This window comes from Hibiscus syriacus, unplaced genomic scaffold (genome assembly GCF_006381635.1).
Source record: "Hibiscus syriacus cultivar Baekdansim isolate YM2019G1 unplaced genomic scaffold, ASM638163v2 tig00110160_pilon, whole genome shotgun sequence".
Classification (NCBI taxonomy): domain Eukaryota; kingdom Viridiplantae; phylum Streptophyta; class Magnoliopsida; order Malvales; family Malvaceae; genus Hibiscus; species Hibiscus syriacus.
The window spans coordinates 1090852-1111163 of NW_024062608.1; the positions used below are offsets into that span (position 1 = coordinate 1090852).

Here is a 20312-nt window from a genome sequence, read left to right on the forward strand (position 1 = left end):
TAAATTTATTTCATTATCATATAGCAATAAAATTAATTAAATTATTTAGTTCTCAATTAATAAAAATAAATGAGGAAAAAGCACATAGTAGCATATAATAGTGAGGAAAAAGTGGCGAGTAAGAAAGAATAGCGTCCTCCTTTCTTTGGGGAGGGGCCAGGGTCTATTCCTTCATGTTTCTCTGAGAAAATAAATTTTCATGTAGTTTAATTTTTTTTACTGTTATAATCATTTTTGCCTCATATTTCACTTCTTTTGTTTTTAAGGTGTATTACAAAAGAGTTAAAATAAATAAATGATAGAAAAGGGGTCACAGCTGCAAAGGAGAGAAAGAGACGACAGACAGAGGAAACACACACATATACTGGGAAAAGAAAAGAGGGAGGGAATTGAAGAAGCTTTCAATACCATAGAAGAGACAACGATGTCTATGGGCTTTCATACTCTGCAACTCTAACAAGGTCTGCGGTCTGTCTATATATATATATATGCACACACTTTCTCAACATATTCTTTAAATATTTGTATATACCCGATGCTGAAAATAATTAGGAGGTTTACAAATTACAACAAATTCGAAATTATTAATAAACAAAAACCCATTCATAAATTTGTTCTTTTTCATTGTTTTCCTTAACTGAGAATTTGATCCTCTTTTCCTTTTTGTGATGAATAACACTGCTTTTCAAGGTGGGTGTTATTTGATTTCTTTTGTTTGTGAATTAACTGATAGACCCATTTTTTAGCAGCGAAAAAGGTGAAAGGAAGGTGTTGCTAGAGGGATCATGAAGAAGAAGATATTGGTATGGGAGTAGCGATTGTTTCTCGGCCCTACCCCAAGGTTCATCATCAAATTCCAATTCAGGAGGACCATTAATTCTACGAAATTCTATGTCCCAAGATTATCACCACCACCACCAAGCAGCTGGTATCTTCAGCTTCTCGAATGGATTCGAGAGATCAGCTATAAGCCACCAAGAACAGCAGCAACAGCAACTTCACTTAGCACAACAGATCCGGAGAGATAAACTGAGAGTTGAAGGCTTTGAGCAACCACCTCCGCCATTAGTAGGGATCGAGGAGGAAGAATCAAATGCTCTTCCTGTTTACGAAACGCCAGGCATGTTATCATCGGAAATGTTCTATTTCCCTTCGGGTGTGGCGGCCACCGCTGCCTCGACCGAGTTATTAGACCAGCCTTTACAGGGTAATTATCGAGAGCAAAAACCACCCAACGAGTGGTACAGCAACAGGCAGGGTGTTGTTGTTGGGGGTTTGGGACAGTTAGGTGAATCGAAGAGCCACAATAACCGTGACAGCTTAGCTCAACAGCAGTTACCAAGCATTCATGCAGACTCAGCAGCTGCCATGCATCTATTCCTGATGAATCCACAGCCAAGATCACCGTCTCCTCCTCCTCCGTCAACTTCTCTCCAAGGGTTTAATGTAACAGGTACGGGAGGGGCTTTTCCACCTCAGTTCAGTTGGGTTCCCAATAGTTCCCATGAAGGCGGTCACCCAAGTGAAATCGGAGGTAACCAAGGCCTTTCACTATCTTTATCATCTTTGCAACACTTGGAAGCCGTAAAAGCTGAAGAATTGAGGATGGGGGCTGGCGGGGTACTGTACTATAACCAAGGTGGAGGGTCTTCTGCCACTGCTACCCCTCATTTTCAGTACAAGCATTTGCAAGACGGAGTGGAACAAAACCACCAGGTTCACGTTGGGTACGGTTCCTCATTAGGAATGGTCAATGTTTTGAGGAATTCAAAGTACGCCAAAGCCGCTCAAGAATTGTTAGAAGAATTCTGTAGTGTGGGAAGAGGGCAGTTTAAGAAGAAAAAACTCGGCAGAAACCCTAGTTCTAATCCTGGCGACGGCGAAGGATCTTCTTCATCAACGAAGGATCTCCCTGCTTTATCAGCAGCTGATAGAATTGAACATCAAAGAAGGAAGGTCAAACTTCTATCCATGCTTGATGAGGCATGTAACCTAATCTCTTTTCTCTGTTTCCCTTCTTATTCTCTCTCCTTCAAGGGTCAATGACCCAATAATCTTTTTTTAACCTGTTCTCATCACTCACCAATTTTTTTATTAATAAAGAAAACCCAGATAGAGCAAAGCCGGCTGGTGCAGTCGGGTACTCAAAAGGATCTTATTGGTAGAGTTTCATTATGCCTTTTTCACTTTGATTTTTCTATTCCAAAAATCTGGGGCTATGCTTCTGTGACTATTAGGCTGGTGCGACGTTCCTTCTGATATGGAAGTTGAGTATTAACCCACCCATATTACATACAAAACTTATGGTGAAGCTACTGCAAATAGCAATATTGCAATGAAAGCCATTGATATATCACAAGTCTTTTGGCTGTGGCTCATTTTCCCTTTCTTTTTTTCTAGATTTTTTTTAGACACCCAAGCTTGTCATCAATTGGTTGTAGCCTATAATGGGAGAAAGAAGGTGTAGGATATTCGTTATTCCCACATCCCCATTAACAATCATTTCACCTTATATCAATCTTTGATTCATGCACCCACTTCTTTGGTGCTGGTTTCCTTAAACAGCAATCGAGTAATGTAAAAATGATTTTTTGGGTGTTGTAAAAATCTAAATTTGAAACTTGCTATTCTCTTCTTTTCCAATGTCATGTCATTTTTCATATTACTCATTTCATCGTGAACTGTGATTAATAACATATGTAAAACAAATGATGGTTGCTTGCAGGTGGACAGGAGATACAACCATTACTGTGAACAAATGCAAACGGTGGTTAACTCGTTTGATATAGTGATGGGCTTTGAGGCAGCGGTGCCTTACACCGCCCTAGCTCAGAAGGCGATGTCGAGGCATTTTAGGTGTTTGAAAGATGCCCTATCCGGACAACTGAAGCGTAGCTGTGAGCTGTTGGGTGAAAAAGATGGCGCTGGAACATCCGGCATAACCAAAGGGGAGACACCGAGGCTGAAGATGTTAGAACAAAGCTTAAGACAACAAAGAGCGTTCCATCAAATGGGAATGATGGAACATGAAGCTTGGAGACCCCAAAGGGGCCTGCCTGAACGATCTGTCAACATTTTGAGGGCCTGGCTTTTCGAACATTTTCTCCACCCGTACGTTTCCCCTTAACCTATAGTATATTATATTATATTATATCTGACACTAGTCCAACAATAGAATCTGCATCTTTCTTAACTCATTAGGTATTAAAATTATAGAAAAGGAAGCTAAAAGGGTTGAAAGACAAGCTATCATATAATTCAGTTTATGACATAATGACACTTTATTATCCTCACAAAATCCAGGTTTTTGTTTCCTACTTTGTCTTACTTTTTGGTCTGTGTTTAGAGAAAACAGTAATGCAGTGTCATTGGGATGTATGTGTCGTCAGACAAAAAGCTGTTAAAAAACACCTTCATTTCTCTCTTTACTTTGTCAATCAAAGACCGAGCAATTCGTTGTTTGAAAAAAAAGACAAACTTTATTAAAGCATCATATCACAGATGACACGTCTCCTTAACCATTTTTCTACCGTCTCATATGGTCATAAATATACCCAAATGAATGAAAAGAAAACCTCTTTTTTCTTTCCTTTCTGTTGTTAATGAAACTTACTCTGTTGATAAAAAAAAAGTTACTGTGGTCTTCTTTACTTCTGCAAAACCTGCTGCTGCTGGCGTGTGGGATGATCTTTCTTTCTCTTAGATTCTCGCTTCCATGCATGGTAAATAAGGAAAGGTTCAATCGAATCTATGGTGGTACACAAAACTCTAATAGCATTCACTGGTCTCTTTCTCAGGTACCCAAGCGATGCAGATAAGCATCTGTTGGCTCGACAGACTGGCTTATCGAGAAATCAGGTTGGTATTTTCTTTCACTTTTACTGCATAATGCATATAATATTATTAAACATATTACAGACGTATATATTTGCTAAATACTGAATGGGAAGAAACTTAGAAGATTGATTATATTAAAAGGCATAGTCAAAGTACACAAATAGAAGAGACATGAAGTTTGCAACTCTCTCTCCTATCAAATACTCAGTATGACACCCTCCAACCACATCATAAAGCTCTCTCTCTCTATATACACACGCATACTTACTAATTTGAAGAATTCGGTTATAGTTAAAGGTGGGTAATTCTTAGTAAGTTGGGTTTTCTCCTTTTACAGTATTTTAGTTTGCATGGACGGCAAATTAGACAGAAAAACGTGGGGGCAGAAAGGTGTGATATGAAAGACAAACACCTAATTCTAGTTCTATGTCTTTTGTAATTTATAAGTGGGTAACAAATACAGCGATTGGGTCATGAAGGGAGTCCCCCCCATTCATCACTGCTTTTTGGAGCTTTCTGTAAGAAGCAGACATCATTCAGCAACATGTGAGGAAAGATATTATAGCTAGCTGATGAGTAGTCCCCTCTTAATTATTTATTACTTATTGTTTCTTGGGTTTCCTTTTTGGACTGGTTCATAATAGAACACTAATCTTACGAAACTGGAACCGCTTGTTTAGATTAAATTACACTACAGTTTATAATATGCATGGTTTTGCATGTATTGTGTATCATCTTTTTTGTCTTTAATTGTCTGGGATTTTAAATGCATTGTAATGAAGATGATGATGTTTTTTTTTTGCAGGTTTCAAATTGGTTCATAAATGCCAGGGTTCGGTTGTGGAAACCCATGGTGGAAGATATGTACCAGCAAGAGTCTAAAGAAGAAGAGGGGATAATAAAGAAAGGAACGTAAAAGACAGCAACAATAATGCACAAACATCAACGCTTTCAACAGGCCCAGCAGGCGAGGCAGGTGGCACATTAACACCACTGCCACCACCACCACCTACAGCTTCTACAACGACGGCAGCGGCAGGCAAAAGATCCGGAATAAATGCCATAGAAAACAACATTTCATTCATCGCAATCAGTAAACAATGCTTCTCGGAAAACCAAGTCACCAACACCAGTATTAGTAGTATTCCTCCCACCACCACCGGTACTACTACTACTAATACCTCAACCGCCAACACCACTGAAACGGAGGTGGCGCCACCCATCTCCCAGCCTTTCACCACCACAACCCATCATGACTCGGATATCCACCAGAGATTATTAGCTGGCGTCGATGACAAGTGCCATCGTGGCAGCAGCATCGTTGCAGCAGCTGATTATGGGACCATCACTGGTAACAGTGACATTGGTTCAACTCTCATAAGGTTCGGGACCACGGCCGGAGATGTATCTCTCACTCTAGGGCTACGCCATGCTGGGAATTTGCCCGATAAGGCTTCTTTCTCAGTTACAGACTTTGGGGGCTGTTAATTTCAATCACATATCCCACAGTATTATTCTCTTGAAATAGAAAAACAACATTAATCTCATTCTCATTCCTTTTTTTTATAATAATTGTGTGGTAGTTTGCTTTTACTATATAAACATAAGATTTTACCTTTATGTAACATGGAAATATTCATTTTTTGAGGGATAGAAAGGGAGACATATGATTAGAACTGCTCTTTTAATTGTTAGGTATTGGAAGATGATAGATTATCCTATATGTTTTTGTTGTTTATGCTATAACGACAAACCTATAATGACACTGCCTATTTATCACCTACACACATGAACCAACACATACAAAATATGCACAACTTTTGGGGTTATGTATTATGAAGAGAAATGATAGCGACAAATCTATGACTGAAAAAGGTCTCACATACAATCCTGTGGTGTAACTGCAGCCCATGGATTGCAAATGATGACACTTGAATTTAAGGCACGTCCATTTGGTTAGGTATGAACATTGGTTGTATTAATGATTTTACCATTTCCAATGTTTTCTTCTAAGTTAATTTCTACTGTACATTCTACTTCAGCGGGAGACTGTTTATCCTTCAACTATTGTATCACCATTTTTATTTTTATTTTAAAAGTCGCAGAACAAAAAAGATATAATGGTCGGTTTTTGAATTTCAAATATATAAAAAATGTATCTTTCAATGATGGTTGAATGTTTCAAATTTCCTTTGTAATTACTTAGGTTATTTTTTATATTTTGGATTTGGATTTATATCTACAGTTGGTAATTATCTTTCTAATTGTAAAATTAAAAACACTTATTTCGTTTTAGAAGTGTAACGACTTTATCATTACATCAAACAATTGTTAATTCAATTAGGAGATCATTGAAGAAAGAAGAATTAACAGTTTGTTAAATGTTGACAAAGGATTCAACTCTTAATTCCAACAATCAAAATTATCAAATATTTATAAGCAAAAAGAAGTAGGTAATTAACTTTCTTAGGAATCTGTTGTGAAAAAAAGAAGTTATAATCTTCTCAGAAATTAAGCCTTCCTAAAGTAATCTTTGTTAACCTAAACTCAATTAGAAGCCAAGACGAAGAGGAGTGTATTTTCAATCAGCGAGTTCTGTCAGGACTCTCAGGAGACATTGTCATTACATAATGATTCTTTGTTTGGTCGGTTGACTGGAGAAATGACAATGACAAAGAAAACGAAAGAGTATAGAAAAAAAGTGACAGTAGCCATTGATTTGCTCAGAAAGAAATTTCCTGGTATAAGTCGTTAATATACATCCCCAAGCTAATTTACACACTGTGCAATGCCCTGGTAGCTAATCACACTGGTAGGCTTTCTTGTTGTTGCTGTAGGCATGTTTTTTCATTATTTTATGTAATCTACATATGGAATACATTATATGAGAAAAAATGGTTAGATTTTGGTTCCTTGGAATCCAAAACTAATAAGCAAAGCAACAAATACATTTTACCTAATGCGTTGCTTTTTCCTTTGAGAAAGCATGTAAACCATTGGATTCGCCTAGTTGTTTGTTCTGCTGCAACCATCAGTTCCATTTTAATCCACGATACTTTTAATTTCATGGGTGAAAAATCAATATTGTAGGACAGAAATGGATTTTAAACAATCAATAAAAAGGGACTTTTGATACGATATTCCAGCGGCCAAAATAATTATCTAAACCTGCAAAAATACAAAACCTTTTCAGCCCCTTAGAAACGTTTTACTGTCAAGACAGGTATGGCAAAGCAATGTCACTTTCAGCTATGGTTTCCATTTTCTTGATTCGAGGGAGAGAGAAGTGATTAAAAACAAAGTATTATGAGTAGAAGTATGATTTTTTTTATTAATATAAAATGATTATAAAATAATATTTAGTAAGAAAATTCCAAAACGCTCAAACGTTCCTTAATCACTTAATTCGTTTTTTAAACGAGTGGTTATCATTTTCTTTTGATTTGGGTTCATTTTTACCCCACATTCAATGCCGATAAACGTTTCTTGAGAGGGAGAGGGGTGGTCCAATACATACATATATTGTCTGAGGACTCATTCAATGTCATCTCATGATTCGGGCTTTCAATAGGCTCAATTCTCAAACCTTCTTTAAACGGACAGTTCAATGGGTCGCCATACAGTGCTGCCAAGTACTACCTCTCCACAATGCTTTCTTTATCTTCTTTAGTGCATATGAATCTACAAATTCAATGCCAAAGGAAACAGACGAAAAGTTTGCATGAATGCTTTCAATTTTCATTTATGGTTTAAACATAAATAAATGGGATAAAGAAAACACCACTACGAAAGGGTGCACTAGCATTTAGCACAAAATGGCAGTGCACAAGGCAAGCTGTCCAAGAACCGTCCAACTATGACTCTCCAGTTCTCGCCATCGATTTTGGACTTGGCGTACATTTTAGTTTTGAGTTTGATGACGTTGTATAAAAAAATTTATAGTTAAAAACTTTGTTTTTGCCCATAAAATCAACATCAAATGAATAAAAATTAAAAATATTTCGTGAAAATTATGATTTTAAGCTAATCACAAAAACTGAGATTTTTACCATTTTCATTTTCAACCGTGCATTTAGAAGTAAATTTATATTTTTACCGTTAATAATGCATGAGCTTCACTAATTTACCCTGAAAGAACTTTAGAATTCAATTTTATATTAATTATGTATTAATATTTCATTTCAATAATTAAACATATTTAAAAAATAATTTATTTTAATTACTTAAAAATAAATGTAAGTTAAGATTTATATATTAAAATATTAATGATGAGTTACTATAAAATATATTTTCATTATAAATATATTTTTTATATTTACTATAGTTTAAATTGATATATTTCATATATAATAATAATTTCTTTTTTATTTTTGAACTATTTAAGTATTGATAATATATTTTTTTCTTAATGAAACATTTTATGTACAAAAATATTACTAATGAGTTATTTTAAAATATTTTTTATATTTTTATTATAATTTAACTCGATATTTTTTATATATTATATTATTTATTAATAAGTGAAAATAAAGTAAAATTATTATATTTTTAATTTATAACATAATATCTATATCTATAATGAATATTTTATAAAATTACTTTTTAAATAATTTCAAATAATTAACTTTTTAAACTGTATTTTAAAAGAAATATTTTCAAGATTAACTTTTTAAGCAATTTAAAAGTTACTTTTAAGAAAAATTATATCAAATTAGCTTAATTTCGAGGCTTCAACAACGCACCCAGGGAATTGTGATAGGGTCATAAATCTTCATAGGCTGCATCAATGCTGTTACTTTCTAGCCCATGTAGGACTGTAGGCCAGCCTTAGCCTGGTACCTATAAACTAGAGACAGGGTACCACAATCTCTAGTTTTACTAGATAACTGACTCATTGTATTCTCTACTCGGCAGTCAAATATGTCTGATGAGTCTTTGAGGTAAAAAAAACATTTATCATATGTGTCATCAAAGATGGGAGTTTGGGGGATAAATATAGTAAAAGAAACAGTAATAAGAATAGTATGCATAAATGTAAGTGATCGGCATCCAAGAAAATGACGCAACTGTACAAAATTATTTGGCAATAGTATAGTGACAGTCATTTTTTTTCTTGTAAAATATAGATTAGAAAAGAAATTAAGTGCAATCAGCCGGCAAAATTAGTCCAATAAGATATATGAATTTTTTATTTAACGACAAGTCAATATTTATTTTGGGATTTATGATCTTTTTTATAGTGACATGTAGCTCGTTATAATGAGGTAATGAGTTCCAATAAAAAAAAATTATTCACTTTTTATCTTGATGTAATAGATTTTAATAAAAAATATATTTTTTATTAAAACTCGTCACATCTATGTGAGGAGTTTCAATAACACTGTAAAAAATATCGTAGATTCCAAAAATAAGTTTTGACTTGCTATAATGAACTAAATAAAAAAATCTGTTATATTTATTGGGCTAAATCAGCCCAATCAGCAGTATATATCATACAAATTTATTTGCTTTCCTCTCTCTCTATATACATCAATTAGCATCTAAAAATACGATTGGTCAGAAACCAAGTTGCTGTTGCCTAGTGATTTAGTGTGTTTGATAACCTGAATGTTTTCCGTTAATTGATACCTATAATTTATTTTACGTAAAACATTTTCAATCAGTATTTGATAGTTGTAGTTGATTTTTCTAATGTAATTCATTCCCTTAGTTCCTTTTTATTTTTTGTAAAATGTTTTACCATATACTTTTTCGTAAAACATTTTCGGACCTTTCACTTCAGAGTATAAGCACTCAAAAATATATTATTTTATTTATTTAATATTTATTTAATATTTTAGTATCATTTTAATAAAAAATTAATTATTAAAATATTTAATATTATTATAATATAATTTTAATAATATTATATTTTTAATATTATATTAATATGTATTCATATATATTATAATAATATAGCATGTTTAATAATTTAGTATTATATTAATAAAATACTAATAACTAAAATTAAGAAGAGTGTTCAATCGGTTAATTCGATTACATATTGAATTGAATTACTAACCAAATTAACTTAACCTTTTTGTTTTAATAGTTAATCAAATCAATTTTTTAAATATTAACCTAACTGAACTTTATTCTATTTGTGTAAATCATTTTCTATAAAATGAATTATAATGTATCAAACAATTAGTGAAAATGATTTACACAAAATCATCAAAACTCCGTAAAATATTTTTCGAAAAGTATTTTTCAGGAAATGTAATTTATTTTACGTAAAATAATTATAGGTTATTCATTTTATGTAAAACAATTTTCACGTAATTTATTTTACGTAAAACATTTTTGATGAAAACACTGTCTATTCCAAATATTCCATATAAGGACAATTAACGTAGTGAACCCCTCATTGTCCAACCTACTGGCACACCACTCAATCCACTCTTTGCAACTCGAGCCTTGCCATTCCAAGATAAGAAGGGGAAGTTACCATGTTAAAGAATGGGGCGCACGAAGGGGCAATCCTTAAGTGCATGTATGGACGTCCTAAGCTGATTACCACAAATCATAAAATCCAATCAGAAATACGTGCATTCTTCAATCATTCCCTAGAGGGTAAGGCGTTGTGACATACTCTCCATCCAAAGATTCTAATTTTGGGGAGAATTGGGAGCTTGGCCATTATCCCTTATATAGGGCTCCAGTTAGGAGGTGAGAAACCCCTGCAGAGCAACCAATTATATCCTGAACATGTCAAATAAGACCATGAGCTATGGTGACACCATAAAAGTTGATCCTCGGAAGAAGGAGCAATGAGTTTACTTAAGACCTTTTCTCCATCTTCGGTGTGGAGAATAGTTCTAACTTTCCTCTTATCCCAATGAAGGCAACCCAATATCATTATTTTAGAGCAAGTGAAAGGGAAATGGTCATTGTCGACACAGGATAACGTCTATAGGATAGAAAATGAATCTACCCATTGATCATGAAACATCCTAGTCTTATTATCAATCTCAACCCTTCAAAAGAAACCAGGTTTGAGAGTCTCATTTGTTTTGAAAAGGCTCTTCCACACATAGGTGGAGTTATCTCCTTGTTTGGCATCGAAGAAAGACTATTGGGGGAAGTATTTAGCCTTAAAAAACTTGGAACGCCAAAAAAGATTCATCATCAATGAACCTCTATACCTGATTACCGAGTAGAGCAAAAATAAACATGTGTAAATCCATGAATCCAAAACCTCAATCTTTCTTTGCCCGACACACTTTTTCTCATGCAACCATCGGCCAACCACGAGCATCCTTCTTACCCAACCACCAATAAGTAGGGATGGCAAACGGGCGGGTCGGGTGCGGATACCCCCTCCCCCATCCCCATACCCACCTAATATTTTTCAATCCACCACCCATGATGGGTACACATTTTCAAATCCACACCCGCCCACGCGGGTACATTCTCAAATCCATCCCCACACCCACTACTCACTAGCGACGTACCCGTCTAGACCCGCCTGACAGCAAACTTAAGTTATACATAAGCAACAAACATAAAAAAAACATGTCCATTAAGAAACATAATAAAATAATCCAAGGATTATCTAAGTTAAGTGTTAATATAGATCTTAAAATACATAAAACACCATAATAAAGGACATAATTAAAGTCTAGAAACATAAATGACAAGCATATAATGTTTTTGTTCTTTGGCACAACATTCTAAAATTTCAGGCAATATTTGTGACATATAATACTCCAGTATTACAATCATCATTCTCTATTTCCTCCAACTGAGAGCTCTCCAATTTAAATTCACTACTACCTACATATATAATAGAAAGTAAAACTAATATAAGTTAGTAACTAAACTTTAATAAGATAATTAAGCATAATTTGACAACTAATATAAACTAAATAATAATATTACCTTTAATATCGGCCCCAAAGCCAATTTTGAGCATACATTAATGCTTCAATCGTCTCCGGAAGTAGTCGACTACGATAAGGACCAATTACTCTTCCACCTATACTGAATGCAGATTTTGATGGGACAGTGGAGACAGGAATGCCCAAAATATCCTTTGCTATTTGTTAGAGAGTTGGATAAATTACATGTTATATCTTATACAATATTAGAATTTATAAATTAGTCTCTAAAATTACACCTAAATTCATAATGGTCCAAAATTTAATGGATATTTAGCTGGGCGGGCAGATGTGGGGCGGGCGGATGCGGGGCGGGTAATGTCTCAAACCCATTACCCGCCCACCACCCGCGACAGGTACCACTTTCTAAATCCACACCCGCCCACTACCCGCTAAAATTATACACATCCCCGCCCCAATTAGAGCGGATGCGGTGCGGAATCCACAAAATTGTACCCGTTTGCCATCCCTACCAATAAGGCCAGATCTGAGAGGTGATCTCTTCAATCACACCGTCTGGAAGAAGATAATATGACATATCATAAGTTGGGAGTGCTTGAGTAATGGCTTTAGTAAAGACTTCTCTATCTCCGAAGGACAATAACATCTCTGTCCAACCTTGGATTCTCTTAGAAGTGAGATCTTTGATAAAAAAATTGAAGGTTTTTTCTTTCCCCTTTTCTTACCATCAAAGGCATCCCAAGATAGTCCCCAGGTTCCTCATTTTCCTTTACTCCCAAAATGGCTTGAATAACGGCTATGTCCTCATAGAAGTATTAAGGATGAAGTAGATGCTATATTTATCAAAATTAATCTTGCGAACTGAAGCTCTTTCATAGCGAGAAAAAATTTCTTTGATCCTTATGGCTTCTTCCTTTGAGTTCTTAATAAAAAAAGGTTGTCGTTGGCATAAAGAAGATGCTAGATTTTAGGTCATCTCATGCTAGCTCGAATTTATTTTATAAGTCCTCATTGTTGAGCATCATCAAGCAATATGTTTCATCCGCCTCCAAGAGTTCTTTAACTTCTTAGTTTTCTAAAGATAATTGAGGCTCGACCACCAACCGGGAGGTAAGGTCCCTCAACCATAACTTCCTCCTCTTAGCATCCCTTCTTTTCATCCTTTGCCACCTTATATGTCAGTCCCCAACCCTAGCCATATTTTTTATCATTGATCCTGAACCACCCTCCTATGCTTCATGAACAATTCTTCCACAATCTGCCTCATCTGCCCAGAAACTATCAAACTTAAATTAATGCTTGTAGGAAGCGGAGCGATGGGCCTGAGAGCAATGACCAATTTTGAGCCAAATGGTTGTTTGGTCTGAGTTGATAGTGTGCTCAGTTATTACATTTGCCTCTTTGAAAAAAAGCCTTTAGGAGGGGAAGCCACAAAATGATCAAATATATCTCTATTGTAGAAAGTAGCATTTCTTCTACAAGTTCAATTATACCAACCCAAACTTTGTCTAATGTCCCATAGGATCTCCTTTTACCCCCTAATTTTTCATTTGGATGAAGGATCTTGTTAAAGTCTCCACCCACCAAGGTAAATTGGAGCAACTCGTAATTCTATTGGTAAAAAACCATTTGTTCTTTCTCCGAGAACTGGTACACCACCTGTGGAATCCCATAAAACATAACTGAGTTTCTTCCTATATATCTTCGACATCAATGTGGTTGTTGGAGTAGCCAATCAGGTTAATCGATAGCTCTTCCTTCCAAATGAGCAAAAGGCTTGCACAATCCTTGGATCTTTTCACCTTGAAACATCCATCCAACTTAGTATGTACCCTGATCTTTTCTGTTTTATTTTTTAGAAGTTTAGTTTTACTGAAAAACACCAAAAATAGGTCCTTCTTGGAGATAAACTTTATAAGCTCAATGGGTCCAGCATAAGGCAATTATTCAGCTAAATGGGGCTGCCCCGTAGCTTCCACCAGTGGGCCAACATTTTCTCCCATGACCCTTGGGGATTCACTCTTTTCACCTAGATCCTCTTCATATGCGAAAAGCGCTTGGGAATTCATGGTTGTGAGGGTGTCAGTGTTAGCATGATTCTTCTTACTCCTTTTTCCCCTCTACTTTTATATACATCATTTCTCTTGCAAGAGCTAGTAGATACGAGATCCACAACTCTAACCTTATCCGACTGATCAACTTAGAAGCTAGGGAGATTAGTGGCATGTCCCTGAGGGGTTACATTATTAGTTTCATTTTCTGTTTCCTTCGTGGTGCTCTTCTTAATGTCTTGAGAATAGCCAATTCTTATACCGACCTTGAGCCTAGACCGAAATCAAAGATTCCGACGTGAACTTCCAGAAGAAGAACCAGTGTCACCATCCGTTTCCAAGGACTCTTGGTCTAGTTATATCATACTGCTCCTACGTGGTTCCCCATTAGTTGTTTAGAGTTTGGTTGGGAAGCTCATCCAATCCCCAAATTCCAATTGAACATGTTGTTAAGTCGTGTAGCTTGGGAAATCTACCAAGAAGTGACCAATTATTCCACACCAGAAACAAAAGGTATGTAAGCGTTCATAGCAAGCATTGCCTCGAGGAAGCATCTGTCTTCATGGTGATGAATCTTCATAGGGGCCTGGTAATGTCAAGCTCTACTCTAATACGGAGGTAGTCTCCATCACGTCCTTTCCCTTGTCTTAAGTCAACTGCTATTGGTTTCTCCAGCTTGTTTCCGATCTTGAGTCCAGTAGCCTCGTTCATTAACCCTAATGGAAGTTTAAGAACCCGTATCCATATTTCCATTGGAGAGAAGTCATATTCCTCTAGGCTTAGTGTCAGGTCATAAGGGCGGAGAGATGATGTGCCCGTCAAAGCTCCATGAAGAGCATCGCCAAATTTATTATTTTTTGTCCCAAGACACACACTTGAAGAGAAAGATGTTCAGCTGGAGAACACTTGCTTCAATAAGGCGTTGATGACCCCAAAAGGTTTTGAAAACTTTCATAAGAACCTCCGAACAACTAATTTATGGGAAATCAATTTCCCTATCATCCATCCATCCATCCATAACTTCAAGATCACTCTGTTGAAGAACCCTTGATGGCTCGATGTTTATTGTTTCACCCTCTGTAACATTGAGTTTACCAAGAAGATAAACAACTTTCTCAGACATTGTTAAGGCATGTGAGGAAGTAACTACAATGGTGGAATATAAACCAAGATGCATGCCATTTATTGAATTCTAACACTGCTTATATACAAGAGGATACAACCACTATAACTACTCATAACAACTAACAACTAACAGTTAATAACTGCCCCTAACAGTTTTCCTAACTACACAACTAACTGCACACATTAGCTAATAACTTCATCATTCAACATTCTCCCTACTTTTTCTTCTTTCTCAGAAAAGATTGCACATTCACCCTGGCTTTAAACACTTCAAACCGAGTAGTAGCTAAAGGCTTTATGAATCCACCAGCAACCTGATGACTTCCTGGCACATAGTTCACCAACACTTGTTTCAATGCCACCTTCTCACGAACAAAGTGAACATCAAGCTCTACATGCTTACTCTTTGCATGATAGACAAGATTAGCTATCATGGCTACAACACTATTGTTATCACACCAAACTATTGGAACTTTTTACCTTGTAACACCCAAATAACTCATAAGAGTATCTACCCACGTTGCTTCAGCAGTAACAACTGCAACACTTCTGTACTCAGCCTCCATAGTCGACCTATAAACCGAATTTTGTTTCCTCGAGTTCCACATCACAATATTATCACCTACAAACACACAATAGCCAGAGACAGACTTATGGTCATCAGTGTTTGCAGCCCAAACAACATCAGCAAAGGCTACAACATTAAATCCTACCACTGCAGGTGCTATGATCAAGCCATGATTAATCCTCTTAACTGCAACAATATGTTCTTGTCTTGGAGCATGCATGTACTGTGATGCCTTATTAACACTAAAGGTAATGTCTAGACGAGTGTGACAAGCATATAACAATGCACATACAATGCTTCGATACTTATAGGTATCCTGAAGCAACACCCCTGCACCATGACAACCGGACTGAATGTTTCACCAAAATCATGTCCTGGCACTTGAGAAAAACCTTTAGCTACTAACCTAGCTTTATACCTGCTAATAGAACCATCAGGGTTCTTTTTAAATTTAAACAGCCATTTACACCCAACCAATGACCATCTTTCGGGTAGTTTCACTAGGGTCTATGTACCATTCTTCATTAAAGCTTTAACCTCTGCATGCACTGCTACTCTCCAATGATGAGACTGAAGTGCTTCACAAACTTTCAGAGGTTTCATGTCATTATAGCTAGCCAAATACAACTTAGGTTTAAATATTCCACACTTACTTCTTGTCAGCATCAAATGTCGATCCAAAGAGATTGCATCATTTCCATCTCTTAAAGAATCAGTCAAACCACCTTCACCACCATTGTAAAAAGAATCAGTCACTGCCACAAATTGCCTTTGACTTGCTGGTTCACTAGCTTTAGTTGAATCGACTTCACAACCTTCTTTTCCTTTATTTTGTGGGACTGCAACTTCTAGGGAAGTTTCACCCATGTCTACTGTGACCTGACCATTATGGCTAGAGTTTCTATCCACACTGTCTTCACCTGCACTAACTACTTCTAGTTGAACACCTTCAGTTAAACCAACATGATTTATATCACCAGAACACATTCCTTGATATACACAAGCCCTGTTGATTCAAAATTGCCTTATATCAGTGATATCCTCAAGTTATGCAAACTTCTATTTACTAGACACAGATGTATTACTCGATCCCTCAATCCCTGCAAATATAAAGGTATACTCATAAAAAATCACATGTCTAGAAACATATATCCTGCCACCAGCTGCTATACACATGTAGCCTTTGTGCTGAGGGCTGTAACCAAGAAATGTACATGGCTGGGAACAAAATTCAAGTTTGTGCTACTGAAACAACCTCAAGTGAGGGAAGCATTTACACCCAAAGACCTTCATGAAATCATATTCTGGTTTCTTCCCTCATAATTTCTTATAAGGTGAAAGCCCATCCAAGACCCTAGTAGTAAGTCTATTGATAAGAAACACTACAATAACAATTGTATAATACCAATAACACAAATGCATAACAACTTGTGCTAGCAAAACCAAGTAAGCTCAATGATGCATCGATGTTTCCTTTCGACCACACCATTCTGCTCGGATGTATGAGGGTAAGCTACACGATGTACAATCCCCTCTTTTAACAACACAGATGATAGACTACGATACTCTCCACCCCAGTCACTTTGCACAACCTTCACAGATAACCCAAACTAAGTTGCAACCATTTGTTGAAACAACTTAAATGTATTTACTGTGTGGGACCGTGTTTTCAAAAAAATAAACCCATGTGTGTCTTGAATAAACATCAACAAACGACAAGTAATATTAATATTCATTTAAAGCTACATGAGATGTCCCCATATATCAGTGTACACAAGTTGAAAAGGTTCAGTATACACAGACTTGGAATGAGAGAAAAACAACTTATGGCTTTTGCCATTGTAACACGCTTCACCAATCTTATTCACATATTTATTAACTTGTACATCAATAGTTTTGCATACACTTGCAACGGTATCATATGTTGCATGCCCTAACCTTCTATGCCAAATACTGTAAACATCATCAACCACAACAGAATTTACATAGGCATTTTTACAAACACTTGACATAGTAGCACTAGGAAACATATAAAGTCCCTCTTGCATTATTCCTTGAAGAAATACCTCTCCATTAACTGCATCATGAACACATCAACCTTGTCATAGAATTCAAATACCACATTGTTGTCCCTAATAAACTTGGACATAGATAACAAATTTTGTGTTATGCCAGGTACATGAAGTAAATCATTAACTAGCAGTACTCTAGAAACAGACTTCTTGATCGTACTACCAACCAAATTAACAGGTAATGAAGCACCATCAGCCACAACTAGCTTACCTGGACCACTGCAGCCAGTTCTGCAAGTTATAACATTTGCATCTAGAGTGACATGGTGGGTAGCTCCAAAGTCAACAACCCATTGATCCTGCTCAGCCACTGATGTATCAGCAGTGATCGAAGCATAAATACGAGAGCCCTTCGAAGAACACATACAAACACACTTATCATACGCAGTAGTGTGAGTTTGAGCAGGTTCTTCATCATATCTGGGTTGATTGTTACTAACAATCTGAAATGTTTCATCATAATGGTGCCAACAACGATCAACTAAATGCCCAATCTTACCACAAAGCTGACACTGAACACACGACCTACCTTGTCCTCGACCTGCTCGACCACCAGACCTACCACCTGACTGAGCAGTGGTTATATGCTCTCTATTATAGTTCGAATAAGACAATTTAAAGTAATCAATTGAACCAGCTCCACGAGCAAGATGAGCTGCAACCTTCACAGTTTCTTCTTGAGCAGTAAACCCAACAATCTGTATTTATGTATCTATAAGCATGGTACAAACCTTATCTAAGGGTAACATGTCACCGCTGGATGTAATAACATCCATTAACGGTTGATACTCACGCGGTAACCCCTTTAAAATTCTAGCAATATGTCCTACAAGAGGAATCAGACTTCCACATGAAGCCAAGGCATCACAGATTTCTTTGTCTTTGGCAATGTAGACCCTCATAATGTCTTCTCGCTTCTTGAGAGACTGAAGTTTACAATGTAAACTCATCACCGAGTTTGAAGACCTAGTTGCAAAGTATTGTAACACCGTAACCCATATCGATACAGCTGTCTCAACTCCCACAAATTGAGATAAAAGATGTGGACTAATGGTAGAAAGTAACCACGATGCTAATACACTATCCTGGGCTACAAAATCATCATAAGCTTCATTGAGAACAAGATTACCATCTTCACCAACAACCATCTCCGGTGGAGATTGCATACCCCCAGTGAGAAGATGCTCAAGCCGATGACTGCGAACAATAAGTAAAACTTGTTGTTTCTACAACAGTAAGTAAAACTTGTTGTTTCTATAACAGTAAGTAAAACTTGTTGTTTCTACAACAAGAAGTTTTTTTCATCCAATACCACATTTATTTTCTTGTTAGTGAATATTGAATCATAGCACACAGTAGAAAAACAAGCAAGAAACACATAAAGATCTGTTAATCAAATAGAAACACTATACCCGAACTACTAAGCAACCACCTTCAACACCTAACAAGCACAATGAACTAACACGAACGCCCTAAGTTACGCAATAAGAAAACATGAGGCTCTAGGAACTTATGACGATTGATACCATGTGAGGAAGTAACTACAATGGTGAAATGTAAACCAAGATGCATCCCATTTATTGAATTATAGCACTGCTTATATACAAGAGGATAGAACCACTATAACTACTCATAACAACTAACAACGAATAGTTAATAACTACCCCTAACATCTTTTCTAACTACACAACTAAATACTCACATCATCTAACAACTTCATCATTCAACAAGATAAAGAACACCTTAGTACAACAAAGTAAGTTCAATGAAGATGGAGATTGAATGTTAAAGGAGGTGAGAGAATGAAACGAGAGGTAAAGCTCAATGAAAACCTACTTCTGAGATAGCTTGTTATATTTCTTTTTTTCTAATAAGGTTGACAAGAAAAACTTAGATGAGACCTTCCTACGCCTTTCGTCCTTCCCTTTATCAATAGGTTGTTTCCAAAGTATTCCTAGATGGTACCCTTTTCTTTCAATAATAATGCCAATGTACTTCGATTTGACTTGGGCTTCCAATTTTCCCCTTTCAGTAATTTGACAGTTGTTCTTTGGAAAAAATAAATTAAGAAAATTACAACAGACAACATCTATTTTGTTCTAAATATACCCTTGCCTTGTATTTCAAATCGTCATTGTTTCCTCAAAAATCTTCTATCGGGCCTGGAGCAACCAGCTCCCTCGATCCAACGGTTACTGGGCATATTAACTTCGGTGTATAACCGTCCGGTAAAGCCTTGCCTACACCTTACCATACATAAGCGGTCATTTATGCAATCTCCCATGCCATGCTCTCTATTCGAACCCACAGTTCTATCGGGCCTTGTATAAACAGTTTCTTGAAACAAAAAATCTATAGCAATGTTGACTTTTGTGCGGATCCAGTGGGTAAAACAATGCCTACTTTTGTCAGTACTTTGAGGGTCAGCCACTGGATCTCCCCTATCTTGTTCACCGTATAATAACTCAGGGATTTTCCTACCAATAGTATGTCTTTGGGTATCCCACCTCCATGGATCCTCGTGCCTGATAAAAAAAGGGTTGATAATATATTTTTTATCATCCTAAGCTGTCCTACCCGTACTCCTTCCATGGATGTTAAGGATCTTCCTTGTACTAATAATATTGAGAAATTCAAAGTAAGGATCTTGTAAATCGTCCTCTTTTATATTTTTAACTTTCTTGAAGATTCTCCTATTGATTCGCTCCTTGTACCTATGTTTTTACCTACATGTCATTTTCATTTTTGGCCTTTTTTGGAAAAACGTCAACCACCTTCC

General features: G+C 36.3%; 1 pseudogene; it reads left to right on the forward strand.

Moving 5' to 3' along the window:
• Positions 1-298: 298 nt before the first annotated feature.
• On the forward strand, positions 299-5405 carry LOC120216376 (annotated as a pseudogene).
• Positions 5406-20312: the final 14907 nt, after the last annotated feature.